This window comes from Coenobita brevimanus, chromosome 55 (genome assembly GCF_032717465.1).
Source record: "Coenobita brevimanus isolate Jiangsu-jjx chromosome 55, ASM3271746v2, whole genome shotgun sequence".
Classification (NCBI taxonomy): Eukaryota; Metazoa; Arthropoda; class Malacostraca; order Decapoda; family Coenobitidae; genus Coenobita; species Coenobita brevimanus.
In genome coordinates, this window is record NC_137008.1 from 58,822,639 (window position 1) to 58,842,174 (window position 19,536).

Genomic DNA, 19,536 nt, shown 5'->3' on the forward strand with positions numbered 1-19,536 from the left:
TGCGCTTTGTGAGCGCGTGACGAACGAGCGTGCGTTTGTACATACGCCATCATCATAATTTCATTTCGGTGTAAACTTTCAACATTTCTGGTGGGGTGGCTGAATAATAACAGAAGAATAACTGTGCTAAAATATTTTCTTTCTCACGTTTTCTCTGTCATATTTTCTCTCTGGATGTGCATATAGCGAGACGCCGTAGCTTTTATCACACGCGCAATGTTCAGTTCTCTGCTCCCGACTTGCCGTGTCAACGAACTGCATTGATAAACACTTGACTATTGATCGAATGATAAAACCCAGAAATGATATCCTTGCTGATATCACCTCATGAACATACAAAAAACCTTCATGTATAATTATGAGCGTAATATCCGATATTTAATTGTTATTTTTTTTGCAAGAAAATATAATGTTACACCAGGAAATTTTTTTAAATTCGATTTCATAGCGAAGCATGTCAACTGAAGCCCTCGGTACATTCCTTGGAAAGCTGGGATACCATGGGGTTTCTTTGGTCTAATGAGTAAATATACAGTTAAAAATAAAATTACTTTTGTATGTATCTACTACCTACTGAGAAAATCTGTTCTCTATCTCACATAGTAGAAAAGTCATTAGCCTCTGAAAACTATCGAGGTTGGGCCGCTTCGTGTCGGGCCGCTCGTTTCTCAGGTGAACACTAAACATCGCTTCGTTCGCTGCGCTCGCTCCCTTTTAACAACGGCAAGTGCTCTCTCTCTCTCTCTCTCTCTCTCTAAGTGTCATATTAGGACTCATTTAGCCACCTGCTCCCCTCCCCTACTCATTTCCCATGACTCAGAATAACTTAGTGCCATAATTCCTTCCTTCTCTCTCTCTCTCTCTCTCTCTCTCTCTCTCTACCTACCTACCTACCTATTTATCATTTCACATACTTATTACGTTCTTTCTAATGTTCAACTTCCTCACTCTTACATATGTGGAGGTATCGCACACAGGTATCTACAGTATATATCTATTTCTATCTTTATATATATATATATATATATATATATATATATATATATATATGTGTGTGTGTGTGTGTGTGTGTGTACATACATATACATGTACAGTACATACATACATTATATATATATATATATATATATATATATATATATATATATATATATATATATATATATATATACCTTCTCTCGCCACCTTTCCTCCCTCTCATCTTTCTTAACTAGTACGATCTGTCTCTCTTATTTTCACCCCTTTCTCCCTTCTCTCTCTCGTTTTTACCTCCTCTCTTCCCCAGCACATCTCTAGCCATTGGCAACTCTCTCTCTCTCTCTCTCTCTCTCTCTCTCTCTCTCTCAAAAACGCCTCAAAATCACCAAGTAAAAAGGAGTATCAAATTGGCTTAAGCGAGCGAGCGCTGGGTATAAATGACTTGATACGAGACGATAAATTTTACGGCGGGGAGAGAGAGAGAGAGAGAGAGAGAGAGAGAGAGAGAGAGAGAGAGAGAGAGAGAGAGAGAGTGTTTGTGTTAGAAATACAGATCACACAGACTCAGCGAGGAAGTTCAACCCAAATTCTTTACTCTATTACCTTGGTTCTAGAAAACAACACATCAAAGCAGAAGACTCTCCCCCACCCACTGCCACCTCCGAGTCATCAACCTTTTCGTAACGATGACGTCTTAGTTTATCTTCGCTACCTTCAAGTGATTTTATTATCATTATTATTATTATTATTATTTTAAGAACTCTGATATTTATTGGATTAATGGGTACTATACATCCAGCCTGTTCGTAAAACCTCGTCCAAGCTGAATATAGTTGTTTGTAAATAGTAAGAGTACAACATGAGGGTTCTTCTCTGGCTTCAAGCTGTGTGTGTGTGTGTGTGTGTGTGTGTGTGTGTGTGTGTGTGTGTGTGTGTGTGTGAGAGAGAGAGAGAGAGAGAGAGAGAGAGAGAGAGAGAGACGTTTACCCCGTTCAGTAAAGTCCTAATTTTTTCCCTGCTGTCTACAGATGGTTTTAGTTTGCTAGGGAACTTTTTCTTTTCTTAACTGAGGTGGTCTGAATCGGCCTCAGGTAATTCCTTCACCACGACAAGTCCCTAAGCTAATAAAATCTATCCTCTGGTAGCAAGAACAGCCATCGTACTGAAGAAGTTAACAATGTGCTGAGAAAAATGGTGAGGCTGTAAAGTGATAAGTCTCTGATCACTACAATCATACATTATTATTATTATTTTCTTTTTGTCATTAAATTCTGGGTACCTCTACACGATTTCGTTCAATTTCCCTGAGTTTTCATGTTTATGCAACTCCTTTCGTTCGAGAAGTCCCCCCCAAACCTGAATAAAATCTCCTGGTGAAGCAAGAATACGAAAATTAAGTCCTCGGATTGAAGGGGTACAGTTCATCCTTCAGGCTGGATGATGACCTCTGTTTAAAGTACATTCTTCCTGCGATCAGATGCTTTTATTAATCTTAGTAGAGTTAATAAGCAGAAAAATAATTAACGAGGGCAATATCTACGTCTACAAATTCCCTGGAGACTGAAAATAAATAAAAATGACATCAAAATACCAAATGAATTTAATAAGGGTCCTAAACGCATGTGGTTTTGGTTTATTTTTTTTTCAAGACTTTTTCCATATATTTTCACTCGGGTCTTTCCCCTGCATGTTGCGCTTACTACTTCCCAAAACACGAGATTATGGTGTTTGAGAGGAATGAAGTCACAGAGTGTGCAGTGAGGTTGGATGGTGAGGATATGGAGAATGTTAGTGCATTCAAGTACTTGGGTAGTGTGATGAGTAAGGATGGAACTTTGGGGGATGAAGTACGTGAAAGGGTACAGCAGGGAAGGAAGGTTGTTGGCACACTGAAAGCAGTGATGAGAAATAGGGAGGTGAGTATGGAAGTTAAGAAGTCACTGCATGATGGTATTGTGATCCCTACCCTGACGTATGGAAGCGAGGCGTGGACCTTGCAAGAGGGGAACAAGTCAAGAGTGAGAGCAGTGGAAATGAGTTACTTGAGAGGAGCATGTGGAGTGACATGGAGGGACAGGTTGACGAATGAAGAAGTGAAGGAACGTTGTGGGGTAGATGTGGATGTGGTTGAAAAGATTAGGAGAAATACACTGAGGTGGTTTGGACATGTGGAGAGGATGGAGAATGAAAGACTGACTAAGAGGGTGTATGTAGGTGAGGTGGAGGGAGGGAGAGGGAGGGGTAGACCGAGGATGAGGTGGAGGGATGGAGTTGAGAGGTATATGAGGGAGGGGGGTGAGTTGGGGGAGGGGAGTCAAATGGTGGGTGACAGAGTGACTTGGAGGCGTTTTGTCTGCGGCCACCCTTTGCGGGATTAGGGCGTCGGGCTATAGATAGATAGATAGATAGATGAGTGAATAATTTTTACCTGCATGCATCCATAGCTGCATATTTATGAACAGCATAAAGCCTGAGAGAAAGAGAGAGAAAGAAAGAAAGAGAGAGAGAGAGAGAGAGAGAGAGGGAGAGAGAGAATCACATACATTATACTCAGCCCATACAGACCTTATGATTCCAGTAAGGCGATTCGACCTGAATATTAACAGAAAGTCTTATTATATTCCTCTAAGCAAAGAGGACAGAACAGCAAGAAAGCTCTCCCATACCCTCCAAACCCCCCAGCAATAAACCGTACAGGAAAATAGAGAGACGCACCTAACTGGATGAAAATACTTGAGGGAAACTTTACATGTGCGGCTGTAGTATTAAGAATGGAGTTTGAAAGCATGCAGTCCTAAAACACAAATAATCTTTTTCCAATTAACGAGCTCTTCTCTTGGTTTTTCTACCTAGTGCCTTTTTATAACCTGTGGAGCGCAGTTTATATAAGGTAATTACTATGCTCCAGTCTGGCTTGAATTGGATAATCTCTCCCTTCAGAAACAGTGATGATTTAATGGTGATACAAAACAATGCCAGTAAGAGACAAGTGATGGTTTAATATGGTTCTGAATATTTTAGCATCACACTACAAACAACATATTCTGGTAGTTTGTTCCATTCTTCCGCAGTTCCATTAGAACAGAAACAGTTAGTGCTCTCTGATTTAACGCTACGACCTTTTATTCTGAGTTCATTGCCCCTTCTGAGATGAATGAGGAATTACTGTAAAGAACTCTATTTCAACACTGTTCTGTTAATTTCCCAGTAAACCATCCATTTTCTGCTTTCAAGAGGGAGCAAATTCACTTTCTTTGGCTGTTCTTCACAACTTCTAGATCTTGAAGAAAAAATTAAATGAGCAGCGCATCTCCGAAAAGATTTTCTGATCTGATGGTGATTTTCTTCTGGTGTGAATCCCAGAGCTAGGGTGCATTTTCCTCGTGTGGTATGATTAAGCTTTTATGAAGAGGTAAAACGGGAAGTTTCTACAAATACTCGTAACTCCTAACATTTTACTCTTTTTCTTTACTACCTCATTATACAGCTGCTAAAATTTCATGTTTTTGAGACATGAATACCGAGATCCTTGACATAATGAGCTTCGTTTACCTTTTGGTCTATCGTTTCCAACTCATATTTTCTATTACATTTCATACATGCAGAATCTCATTATTATGTATGTTGAACGACATCTGCCATTTCATAAATGATGCAGCTCTTACGTTGGAATCTATTTTAAGGACAAGTTATCGTGAATGGACAACACCGCACTTCAAATATTGGTGCCATCCTCGAATTCTGATTTTATACAGCCGAATTCCATTCCTATGTTATTCATATATATAATAAACAATAATGAACCAACAACTGAACCCTGAAGTACAACACTAGCGACAGTTACCCAGTGTGAAGATGAAACACTTACCATTCGTTTTTTGTCAGTTGGTTATCCATATATTCACAATCCTTGTTTTTCTCTGGTTCATAATTTCACCAACTGCCTTAGAAAAGCACTTTGGTAGTCTTTATAAGCAATACCAACTGAACGTTTCTCATCATGAATAAGGAACATCTTGCAAATGTCAGGCAAAGTAGCCAAACACCATCTACACCTCCTGAAGCCTCATCAAACTGTCGATTTCCAGGTTTATTTTATTACTAAGAAAAGACTCAAGCACTACCTAATACTGACGTGAGATTAACTGGTCCGTGATATTTAGCCAGAGTTTTTCTATCCTTTAAAAAAAAAAAATGGTGAAACTGACGCCAATTTTCAAACCTGTACACCCACATCATCTCCATACAACGTACTGGGAATATCTGTGAGAGGCTTTATAACCAAACCCCTCATATGTTCCACAACCTTGGGGTAATATCCGTCTGGCCCAGGAGTTTTATTACCATTCATCTCACTGATCTGCTCCACTGCTACCACCTCTCTGACAGTTAAGTTTTCTATCATATGCCCGTAAATTCTAGTATATTAGCATCTCTGGCTGATTCCATTACTAGTCGATGAAGGAAGCTGTCGTCAATAAGTTCAGTCATGTGAGATTCACCTTCGCTTCCTGAAATATTGAGAGAGAGAGAGAGAGAGAGAGAGAGAGAGAGAGTAATGTGGTACCCAACTCCCTGCGACAGAACTATTGATTGGCTCGATACGATATTTACACCTCACCCAATTGCAATCCTTGACACTTCTGCTTCATTGAGGCCACCCTAGCGATCGATTAGGGGAGATGGAGAGGAAGAGAGGGAAGAGGAATGGGAGAGGAGGAGGAGGAGGAGGAAGTGGAGTGGAGAAAAAGAATGGTATGAGAGGGGAAGAAAGGAGGAATGAGGAGTGGTGAGAGAAGAGAAAGGAAGAGGGGAGATTGAAGGTAGGATGGAGGGAAAAGAGAAAGGAGGTAAAATAAGGGATGATAGAGTAGAAGTAATAGAGAGATGAGTGAGTGTATTAAGTAAAAAGACGAGGCGAAGAATGAGGAAGTGTGACAAGGAAGGGGAGATGAGATGAGATGAGATGAGATGAGATGAGATAGATAGAGAGAGAGAGAGAGAGAGAGAGAGAGAGAGAGAGAGAAGAAAAAAAGGGTGAAAATGAGAGATCAGAGGGGACAGGGTAAGAGGAGAGGCAAATGGATGAAGATAAAGGGGAGGGGAGAGGAGGGGTGAGGGGGAGGGAAGGGAGGGCTGAATGAGGTGGGGGTGAAAGTAGTAGTGCCAAATAGCGGGCATTCTGGCACTGCTACACCACACCACCACTACACCACCTGCTCTCACACCACGAATCACCACACCACATCTCACCACACCACCACATCATAACATCAGATCATCACACCACACTATGTGCCTTCATGTTCTCACAGCGCCACCACTCTCACACCAAAACACCACACATCACCACTTTCTCATACCACACCACACATCATTATCATCAGATCACACCACCATCAAACCACGGCATACCACACACCACCACAATCAACCAAACAGCCACACTACACAAAACACATCCTGCCCCACCACACCACACCACACCACCACCGCATACTACCACACTACAACACAAGCACACCACCCAAGCCTCCCCCACAACCTTCACACCAATACACCCACTACACCAGCACACAGAGCAACTAATTACACACCTGATACGCCGCACCAACTAATCCCCCAATCCACCAGCATAACCACCAATTACAAATCATATCCCACCCAAACACAACCACCTCTCTCGCTCTAATGGCCTGGATTACGCTAGATTCGCATTCCCTCATTTAACGCAACTAAAACACAAAATTTTGGTAAGGTCCATTCGTAATTGTATCGGTCGTTAAGCCATGATGCGGTAAAGTGTGTGTGTGTGTGTGTGTGTGTGTGTGTGTGTGTGTGTGTGTGTGTGTGTGTGTGTGTGTGTGTGTGTGTGTGTGTGTGTGTGTGTGTGTGTGTGTGTGTGTGTGTGTGTGTGTGTGTGTGTGTGTGTGTGTGTGTGTGTGTGTGTGTGTGTGTGTGTGTGTGTGTGTGTGTGTGTGTGTGTGTGTGTGTGTGTGTGTGTGTGTGTGTGTGTGTGTGTGTGTGTGTGTGTGTGTAGCTATACGAATACTGTCCGACATTCTATTCTTGCCACCACCGGACGATTTCATTCAGCTTACGGGAGATCATAGGCAGTGAAAAGACGAATAACATCATCAGGTCAGAACACCCTCGCAATGAAGAGGCAACTGGAGGCATTATGTGACCTCTCCATCTCGAAAAAGTCTCCCCTTGACCTGGATAACCTCAAAATAGAAACAAACTAGATAAGAAACACATCCTCGTACTGAAAGAGGCCAAAATCAAACCCCACCAGATTTAAAACGCTGAATAAAATCGTCTGGATGTAACAGGGGTAAGATCAAAGAAATAACGTCATTGTACTAAATATGTGTAGTAGTGTACTCATATCCACGTTTAAGTACATGTATAATATTCATTGGAAAATATGGTTATTCATAATATTGTATCCTCGACACCTGACATTATTCATTATTATTTTCTTATTAATTGGAGCACGTTAGAGTCGTACCTTGAATTGTCATACTTCAGGTATTACTGATTTAGCCCTTATATTCCACATCCTTAATAATCATCCCTTCTACTTAACATCACTTATATTCTACATTACTTATATGCCACATCCCTTATACTCCAAAACATTTATATTTCCCATCCCTTATATTCATCCCATATACTCCACACGCCTTATACATCACAGCCCTTATACTCCACATCCTTTATACTCTACATCCCTTATCCTCCACATCCCTTCTATGCCACCCTTATTCTTCACAACCCTTATACTCCACATCCCTTATATCCCACCTTATATTCCACATCCCTTACACTCCACATCAATCTGTTCTTTAATATTCCATAGCATACTGATATATTCTTCTGTATTCAAGCATCTGTAAATAATATCTGCATTAGTATGTTCCACAGCATACTATTATATATATATATATTTTTTTATCGCAGCATACTCAATTCTGCTTTTATCCCACAACACACAAATAAAATATCAAACCAATATTTTTTTTAAGTGAGTGATATCAGTATTTGTAAATCCCAGCATACTATTTTTTTTTTTTTACATTCTGCATCATACTATTATATTTTTATATCACAGCATACTAGTTGATACAGCATACTAGTTTATTCCACAGCATACTAATTTATTCGTTACTATTCCACATCATACTACAGTAATTTACCATTTACACTCCTCATCACACTAATTTATTCAACGTCCCATGGCATACTAATTAGTTAACTTCTCAGCTTTATTTTCATTCACGTTAATTGGCACGAGTATCTCGTTAGTTAACTCAGGCATCCAAGGAGACGAAGCATAAATTTACCAGCCTATTTTGTCTGTACGCAAATTTACAGACATTTCTCGTTATCTTGCAACACACTAGTTATTCCAGGCACTCTTGAAACTCACCATTAATCTATCAGGAATACTTCTTATAATTTCATGCATTTTGTAACGACATGTCACTTCACGACACAACCTTTAAAACAAAGTTTACATAAATTATCATCAAATATATACATATATATATATATATATATATATATATATATATATATATATATATATATATATACAGTATATATGGGACGAAAACGAAGGCGTGACCAGCATTTATTGGAATCTCAAATGACACTTCTACTTTTCATTGTTTCATTTTTCCTGTTTTTTTTTTTTGGGGGGGGGATCTTATAATATGCTCCACCTATAGTGGTAAAAAGGGTTAGAGTGATGATGAGGATGATGTGATTCTGGTATTCAATTAATCACGATGACCAAAAATTGTGGTATTCTATAATTAGTTCGGCGGAATGCTTTTGAGGTGGTCTGGCCCCAGGGTGTGTGTGGGGGAGGGGATGATAGAGAGGGTGTGAGGCAATGACGGTGACGTGAGGAGGAGGAGAGGAAGACTGAGGACGAGGTGGTACAGGCATCATGGAATGGAGAGAGAGAGAGAGAGAGAGAGAGAGAGAGAGAGAGAGAGAGAGAATAACACCGGACCCAACCGGAACTGAGAGGACAAGCAGATGAACAGCGATGACAGACTGACTGACTGAGAAACAGACTGACAGACAGATACAAACAGACACACAGACAGGTACACATAGACAGGCAGAAAACCTGACCTTTGTCAACTAAGAGTACGCTGTCACGTTCACCGAGACGCATCAAAATACGTATCATTCCGCTGCGGCTTCTTTGCTAGGATTAAAACACACTACAGATGTCATTACAGCTAAAAGAACTATCCACAACATTTACTACTACTACTACTGCTACTACTACAGCTACTACTACTACTACTACTCACCGCCATCGCTCTCCCGTCACTCGCCAGCAAGGAATCCAAACACAACACACCTGCAAGGGAAAGAAAAAACACAAAATAAATAAAAGTTCGGTATCGGATCATTAGTGTCTGATTACTATGTGAGTTATTTTCTGTGAGGCTCAAATTTACGCAACATTATTCGCTCTAACTACGGACGATTTTATTCAGAAGTCAATATGAAAAAATCTAACTCTACTGCGATGGTGGAATTCAGTTATTTTATTCCGTTTTATTGCTGACGATTTTATTCTGAGAGAGAGAGAGAGAGAGAGAGAGAGAGAGAGAGAGAGAGAGAGAGAGAGAGAGAGAGAGAGAGAGAGAGAGACAGACAGACAGACAGACAGACAGACAGACAGAGACAGAGGGAGAGCATATTTTTCTTATTTCGAGGAAAAATAAGAATTCCATTTACGTTAAACTAGAGCTGTAAGGGAACGCTTTTCCATTTTAAAAGAAAAATAACACGCGCAGGTAGGGCAGCCTCAGGTATGTCTATTTTTTCATGTAAAAGAATATGCCTCTCTCTCTCTCTCTCTCTCTCTCTCTCTCTCTCTCTCTCTCTCTCTCTCTCTCTCTCTCTTTGATGTCACGTATTATTATCATCATCATTATTATTATTATTATCATCATCATCATCATCATCACTACCATCGCCATCATCGTCGTCACCATCACAGTCACCATTACAAAGATCATTACTACCATTATCATCATCAGCAAAACAACAACTACAATTACTATTAACATCATCATCAACCTGTAAGTCCACTTTGGGATGTAAACTTCTCTCAGCTGCCTCCACTCTGACCCATTACATGTTAAGGGGGTATCATACGGAAAGTCGTACCTTTGCTGAGGAAACGAGAGTAAATCGGCACGATATCGTGGTAAATGTTGACAGTATCCTCGGAAGGCTTGCAATCCGTTTGGACTGACTCTCGCCCACCATACGATACAAAACAGTGTGACCAACTAGCTGACTCAACAGAGAATATTTCGTGCTTTAGCAATAAACATCTGACCTATCACAGAATACTTAACTTTATTTTTAAATTAATATTAATAATTATAAAAGCCTTGAAGAGTAAAGAGTTCATGCACTGATGAATACTGTGATGATCCCGATAAAATAATCATGTGTGTACATTTGGGGACTCGGCTGCCAAACGCACCACGTGAGGCGAACACGACACAGGAGAGCAGTACCTCTGTGCAATACAATATCTTGAGCACCCACACTGCTTCATTAGTGAAAATACGATTTCCTGGACTAGGGCTGCTGAATTCGCCCTTATTGAAAAACTGAGTCAATTTCCTTGTCTCTGGAATCACAGAGATGATATGTTCCACAAGAGAACAGCAGCAATTGGTCTCGCCCTAGAAAATGAGAAAGCCATTATAACCGGTAGGGTCCCTGGACAATTCCGTCTGTTTGCATACAATACTGCTTTTCCTTCATCTTTATCGAGTCGGCGATCGCATTCGCCAGTGACCTTGACTGGGTCCAAGCGAGAATAAGAATGGTCGTCGCCGACAATACGAGGAACGTGTGTGATAAGGCCTGTGCCTGGCTCCACGGAACTTTACCATGGCAAACCTAATACGAGGTACCGTGTGATACCGCCTTTAGTTGTATTTAAGTATTTTATCCCTCTATAAAATACCACTCCATCTCTGCGATGCCATTCCGTTACGTTACAGTAATTATCCTGATTCTCTTCATATTCCACTTTCTCCCTGTTCAACTAGCAATTTAAACAGTAACCTGGATGTAAAATCAATTGTTGTGGGTCGTGTTCTGGGGGATGAATGTGACTTAGCAAAACTCTGACTGCCTAAATAATCCCTGTACAGCCGACAGGGAATACTCAAAGCATTCTTCTTCATTTTCTCCTTCTTCTTCTCTTCCTTCTTCTTCTTGTTCTTCTTTTTCTCCTCCTCCTCATTCTTCTCCTTCTATTCTTCCTCTTCCTCCTTCTTCTTCTTTGCCAGCCTATTGCCCTCACTCCATTTCTGGGCTGCCACTCTTATCCTCGCTATCTAGTACTGTTATGACTATCTTATTTTATTTTTGATACTTATAGACGATTTTCTACACCTAAGGCAGGATGTTTGACAGTGAAATGGTTGGCAACGATCTCTATAAACCTATTCGGCACAAAGACGTATTTTATTTATTTATTTATTTATTCATTTATTTACTTTTGTCAACACTAGATGATTATATTCATTCCAGGAAATACTTCTCGTGGTGAAAAGGTTAATTGCTCTGGCCATTAGTGTCGTCCAAATTATTACACGTTTTAAAAGGGAGAATGCACACACACACACACACACACACACACACACACACACACACACACTCAGCTATTCATAAAGGTCACTATGACAACACTCGGGGATACACACACACACACACACACACACACACACACACACACACACACACACACACACACACACACGTGGGTACTCACGCTTTCAACTGTACAAACACAACTATTCACTCGCACAACTAGGGCCACTTAGCTTTTGTTTTTGTCTGTCTGTCTGTCTGCCTGTACTGTAACGGCTGGCTTGCACACACCTCCCTCATGACTGGATATGTCTACTATACATGTTCAAGTCTTGTACGGATCCTGAAGGCCAACTGATCCGTACGGCAAGGGACACCACACTAACTGGAGAAATGACCCACCTCCACCCAATGCTACACGCACGGGTATACCAGCATGAAGGTGTCTTTTGGAATGCAGTGAGGAATGCGCATGGAATGCCGTTTCGCTGGAATGACAGTGTTTATAAAAGTATAAAAATGAACTAGATACGAATGTAGGAAAGGTGCTGACAGGTGAAAAAATAAATTGAGGACATAACAGCATCTTTAAATCACAGGGAATGACACCTATTCTACCTGGGCTAACCCAAGACAATTTTTACCTGGCAGGGCTCTTGTTTGGCGTGCCACAGTTCACAAATGCGAGTATTTTTTTCCCTTCGGAGAACAAATTTTACATGCAAGTCGCCTTGTGGCGAGGAGAAAACACATCCACTTCAAAACCCAGTAAACTACAAAATAAGTAAATCTCACTTTAATTAACAAAATGGCAAGTTGTGATCGATTATTAAGTCTTTCCTTGTCGCCATTGTGAATGTTTAAAACCCCATTATATGATTCTAATCATCACAATGTGTAAATAAAGAAATAAATACTGCTCGTAAAAAATTTCGGCTGGTAGTAAGTTTGGCTACTAAAATTTTATTTGGCTCTTAAATCTGAAACCTTTGGAGCCAAATGGCTGGCAACCATCGGCAGTTAGCAAGAGCCCTGCCTGGCACTGGAATACAGGGGTCTGTGGGTATAGTGTCCGTGATAATCGAACCCGAATCTCGATGGCTGGCAGACAAACACACTATGCATTCAAACTCTAGCGACTCTGCTATTAGACTTTTCATTTAATATATTATTCACTTACAACTGCCAAACGATCCTGCTTGCTTTGAAGAGGGAAGGGGTCAACATAGCTTAACAGAGATGGAAAACAGCAGGAAGGCAGAAGGTGTGTGAAAGGAACGGGTGTGGAAGGGAAGGGGGGAAGGAAGAGGGGAGGGAAGGGGGGAAGAAGGGAGGGGGATGGCAGGCCGTACCATATAGGCCACACTATCTCTGGCCTTAACTAGGGGACCGAATAAACTAGATAAGAGGTGCTGCTCATCTTTTGAAGTTCGGGTAAAACTGAGGCCTCTACCCTCCACCCCAATCACTCTCTCTCTCTCTCTCTCTCTCTCTCTGCCAAACCCCACACCCACTGCCGGCCATAATGCAAAGCCTGTCTCACTGCTAACTGTAAAAAGCCTACTATTTATGTACTTATAAATACAACTATATACAGAGGCTGGCGGACCACTTAGGAAGGCAGTGTCATCTACTCTGGCCATGTCGACTGAGAAATCGAACTAATACGATTATTTTAGATTTGGTCAGACCTGGTTAAATAGTAAATTAGGACAGGTTGGGTTATAGCAGAGTAGGTGAAAACATATAGCAGATTAGGTTAGATTAGGTTTGGGCCACGTTAGGTTAGGTTAGGGCATGGTTTCGTCGGGTTAGTTTAGGTAGGTTAATTTCTTCATTCCATTTTTTTTTTCTTTTTTAAACAGAAGAATTCATTTACCTCAGGAGAGACTTTTGGAACTAGTGGGGTATGATACAGCCGTCATTAAGTTTTTCTCCGCCATGGAGGCCTTCGAATATCAAAAAAATCTTCTGGTGATACCACAAAAAGTAAAAATATATATTCCCGGACAGAATGAATTAAAGGAAATCAGAAACGAAGAATAAAGAAAAAAAAAATGGATAGGAAAAAACAGGAGGCAATGAAAGATAGGTCAATAGCAAAGAAAAAGGAAAGCAGAGACAGAGACTATGGAAATGAGTGTATTAGCCCACCAACCTCAATAAAAATCTTATATTTCTGCAATATCTCTTTCATACAAGGCGAATACTTTTACGGTCTCACATAGCCAAGATATTCTACGGTCTTGATCTGCCCTGTTACACTGTCTTAAAAATGGCTAACCTCCGCCAACACCAATAAAATTCATTATTTATTCCAGCATCCTGACCCTGATCCACCTCTAAATCTAATCAACTATTCCTTGGCCCACTTCTCACCTATCCACCCGCCTTCACTGAAATTCATTTACAACTTTTTGAGATATTTTGTACATAGACAAACAGACACGAGTGAATACATAACCTCCGTCCAACTTCGTGTGCGGAAGTAAAAATGAACAGGGACAAAGATGGCAGAGACAAACAGAAAAAGAAAGAGAAGAAACAAACAAAGAGAGAAGCAGCACAAGTTGGTGGGCAAACATGCCATTTTTTGTGCCTTTGTGTGTGTGTGTGTGTGTGTGTGTGTGTGTGTGTGTGTGTGTGTGTGTGTGTGTGTGTGTGTGTGTGTGTCTCCGGGTTGGATGTTTGGTGAAGAATCAGGCTTCGTTTTCAAGCGCTTTTTCTTTTTTACCAACACACGCACGGGCACGCGGTCTCAAAACTCACACACACACACACACACACACACACACACACACACACACACACACACACACACACACACACACACAGATTAAAGACGATAAGCAATGTTCTTCTTAGCTTTCCATATGACAGGACGACGAGATGCGATAAAATAACAGTAAGAAAGACTAAGAAAAATAACAAGAAATTAATATAGCCTCTTCTACCTCCCCTCCTTCGCCAAGTGGATCAGTGTAGCGATTTTCTTCAGGTTACATTAAGACGATTTTCTTATCTTACTGCAGGTGACGTATTTTCTAGTTTATTCATGCTTACGAGAGATTTTTAAACTTAGGGGAATTAGATTCGTCATACTAGGACGCTCTTCTGAATCATAACAAAATCGCCTAGAAGCTGAGAGACTAGTATGAAAAATAAACTGCCGAAGTAAAAGGGTTAAAGAAGACATAGCTAAAGGTGAAAAACATGGGGACTTTGCTTCACCTAACAAGACGATTTTATTCAGCTGTCGGGAACTTTAGATCATCCAAACGTAAGTATTTTATTCAGACTGGCCAGACGATTTTACTGTTGAGGGAAATCGCCGGAGACCAGAGTTTAAATAATATTCCGCTTAAACGAACGTACACCTTTATCGTCAGACTAATACAGGACGATTTTATTCAGCTGAGGAATGAACTCATTTTCTGTGGCTGCTGTGGATGATTTTATGCAGATGAGAGAAATCCTGGCTGAAATGGGCTAAGAGGTTATTCATTCTAGTACATCATCATCATCAAGACTACCATCGACATCATCATCATAATTCCGATCACCCTCATCATCACTAGCATCGCCATCATCACCACTGCCGTCATCAGAATTAAGACTATCATTATCACCGTCATCACTCTCACCATCATCATCATCATCGTAACTCCACCTCCCACTATAATTTACTGGTTGGGGCAGGATCCAGAATCAGGGGAACATTAAAATGACCGTCGGGGCACCATCATCAGCGTGCCAAGTCAGATGAGCCGTGCATCCTTCCCCCTCATCCTCCAGCCTTTCTAGCATCACATTAAAATAAATAATCCCGTAATAAAAAAATATATATATATCGGAGAGGCAACGACGTGGGCCAAAAGTCGATTCCTTCACCACTAAGCCCATTCTTCCCAAAGGTGGATTATTCGTTGTCTTGGTGAGGCGATTAATTCTGAAAATCTTTAGTAATGAGGGCAATAACGAAGGCTGTACCTAATCTCTTATATTTCCAAATTATCCCCAATGCAGAATAAAATCGACAGGAAATGGCAAGAATAGTGTAAGAAAAAAAAAACTTGTAAGGAGGCCGAAGTATCCGAGAGACATAAAAATAATTAATTTAGAAAAATGGGCCTTATATTCGTTTGACCCATTAGCAAGGCCTCCAGTCCAAAAAATGATGATGATGATGATGATGATGATGAAACAACAACAATACTACTACTACTATAATAATAATAATGATAATAATAATAATAATAATAAAATACCAGGGTCATTCATCATTCAGCACGTCTTTCAGGCCTTCGTGAATAAAAATAGATGAAACAAAGGCTTCAGCAGAATGACGTCATCGCCCTCATGCATGTCTGATGAGAAGAGGGAAGAGAGGCGAGGAGGAAAGGGAGGAGGGAGGGAGGAGGAGGAGGGAAAAGGGAGGGGTAAAGGAAGAGGACAACACGGGAAAGGAGGGGAAGGAGGGGAGAAAGGGAATAAAGGGGGAGGAAAGGGATGGAGATGAAGAGGGAGAGGAGAGAGAATGGAAGCTAAATGGGGAGGAGGAAGGAGAAATGGGAAGGAGAGGGGGAGGAGGGAAGAAAGAGCGAATGAAAGAGGGAGGGGGAGAGAGAGGACAACAGGGAAAAGGAAGGGGGAAATGGGGAAGGAAGATGATCAAGAGGAAAGAGTGGGATTGGGATTGAGAGGGAGAGGAGTGGGGGGGGGAATTAAAAAAGGAGGTGGAGGAGGAAGAGGGAGAAATAGGAGAGGGGAGGGGGAAGAGGGAGGAAACAGAGGGTGGAGGGAAACGGTACAACGGAAAACGGAAAGATGGAGAGAGAGAGAGAGAGAGAGAGAGAGAGAGAGAGAGAGAGAGAGAGAGAATTACTTTACCTATCAACGTAAAGAGTAAAGAGAGACGGGGGGAGGAGGGGGAGGGAGCAAAGAGGTGAGAGGATGCATACAGAGTGAGAGATGGGACAGAAATGGGGGAAGGAGAGAGGAGGAGAGGAGGAAGAATGGGGGGAGGGGAAAACAGAGAAAGAGAGAAGGGGGAGGAGTGCTGAAACCTTGGCTGGTGTGGTGTTGGCAGAGAGAGAGAGAGAGAGAGAGAGAGAGAGAGAGAGAGAGAGAGAGAGAGAGAGAGAGAGAATTTATAACAGCTAAATCATATAACCATTAATATCCATCCTGTGAGTGGAAGCCTCGAATTACTGACATCACAAGCCCAGGAAAAAGCCCAAAAAATAAAATGGCTAAATGAAGGAGGTGGAGGATGGAACGAAAGAAAGAAAGAAAAAAGGAGGCGGAGGCGAAGGAGAAGGATAATGATGATGATAATAAGACGAAGAAGAACCACCACAACCACCACCACCACCACAACAACAACAAAATGAAGACAGGAGGAAAGGCACAGGACGAAAGGGAAATAAATACAGAAGATAAGGACGATGACAGAAGATGGTGAAGTGATTTAAGTGGCCGGGGTATGACAAGCATGACGGAATAAGTAACAATAAGTGTCACTTGTGATACGACCTTGCTGTAACGTGAGCAGCTACGTACACACACACACACACACCAAAGCAGTAACAGTAGACGGGATATTACAAGTCTGACTCACCACTGTAAAAATACATTTACCGGCATGTAAGAATACTTAGGTGAGATTCCCTTCCCCCCTCACTCACTATCACACACACACACACACACACACACACACACACACACACACACACACACACACACACACACACACACACAGCAGCTTAGAGGGACGAGGTTCATTCACACCTTAATCAACAAACAATAATCAAATAAGCGTTAATCATAGCAGGTTGCCAGGTACCATATTCACAGGTATTCTTGAGCTTAAATCTTGCGTAAGACTGCATTTTACTCTACTATATCTACTCAAAATGTTGTCAAAAACTTCACAGCTACGCCAGAGTGAATATCAGCGAGAGAAACAATACGACCCGACAAAATTTCTTACATTATTTCACTACTATGGAGATTTGTTTATCTTAAGAGGATTTTTTACGAGTACCCTCCCAGTGCCCTCAGTTGCCGGTATATTTACGTTGCTGCTACTGTTGAACTTTTCTTACTACCTACAACTACTACAACTGCCATTACTACTACTACAACTGGCACTACTACTACTACTACTACTACTACTACTATATTTTCTCACTGCAATAAAGAGAGAATGAAAGCTTCAACCAAGGTCACCGCTATGAAATGACCAAAACGAAACTTGGCCAAGTATACCCAGCCACAGGGGGATCGAACCCTCCATCCATTATCATGCTCTTGTATGTGTATGCATGCATACATGTATATATGTGTGTCGATGTTCAAGTATGTATGTACGGTATGCATGTATGTATCTAACCTCTTCACTCAGAAAAAATCTCTCCTAAGCTAAATAAAATCGTTTTGAGATAGCAAGGAAAAAATTACTTCATCGGCAAGGGGGACCATATACAAGGCGTGGCAGGAGGAAACGGCATGGCTTTGAGATATGAGAGATGAATGAATGTTAAACAGAAAATGCAAAATAAACACTGGTCCAAATCTCCCCCATTATGAAGCAACAGAGCGATCGTATGGAGGGATTATAAGGGACATCATTTTCACCCATAAGGCAGCTCCATAAATAGTGATATTTGAACCCATATGGACATGATTTTTTTTTTCTTTTTTCCTTAGAATTCCCTCACATATCATTTCCCAAAGTTACAGCATAGTAGTACCTCCCGGGACAACCTCTGTATGCTGTCCACTTGGCTAGTTTATACTCGCCAACATTTATATTACTGATCTCAGCCAGTCCTTCGTGCACTGTCGGGAAAAACTAAATAATATAAACAATAACATAAATATAAATCCGAAGACTCTAAACTGTCTGTTCTTTGTGATATGACTAAGTTTTGTAGCACCTCTTCCTGAGCGATTTATTTTGAACATTACACCTTAACTTTCTCTCGTACGTAATGTATACCGCTTTAATATCCATACTGTCTTCTTTCATATTATGCAAGAGGGCACCGAGATGTAATATGCAGATTAAATCGCTAAGGACATGGTGTTACGAAAGACCCCGAAGCCACTTAGAATATGACCCTATGTAAAATACAGTATGATACAATATACGGAAAGTATAGACACTGTTTGTAGAGTTTGTATATCGTAGAAATTTATACTGTTAGTTGTAATCTGAAAAGTCAACTTAAATATAATATTACGAGCCAATTACCGGATTATTACCCCTCTCACTCAAGCATACCGACCACTCCCACATGACAGAATCCACAGCGATCATTCAGAAGTCCATCATACCCAGCAATAAGGGTGTTATTATTGCTGACTATACGTGCGTAAAATGGATGCTTGCTCCTGCATTTAGAAGTTAAGAAGACATTTATTTTTTACTCCTTCACCACGATTACTTTTTTAATTCTTATTTTCCATCAAATTTTCTCATGTTACGAGACTTCTTTTTCTTCTTTTCGAAATGGAGGCGCCGGACACATTCTTCCCAACTCAATTACTACGGGAGGTCCTTTAAAAGCTGAATAAAATCATCTAGAGACAAAACAATAACTGAGAAAGACGTCCTCTAACTGAAAACGACAACTTGTGTTGGGGACGATAAGTACTTACGTTGCAGAGATCTACACGTGCCCCGAAGGTGAGGGTTCAAATCAAAATCATAACGGACATTTACAGAGTATGTTGGTGGCATGTCTTATCATATGCCTGCATGTGTTCGCACCCCGTCAGTCCACCGCGATGACACACACACACCCTGACGCACACACAAGCATTGCCAATACGACAATTTAACTTTTGCACTGTTACATGAGCGCAGAGTGATTTGTACCTGGACGTCCGATAACATGA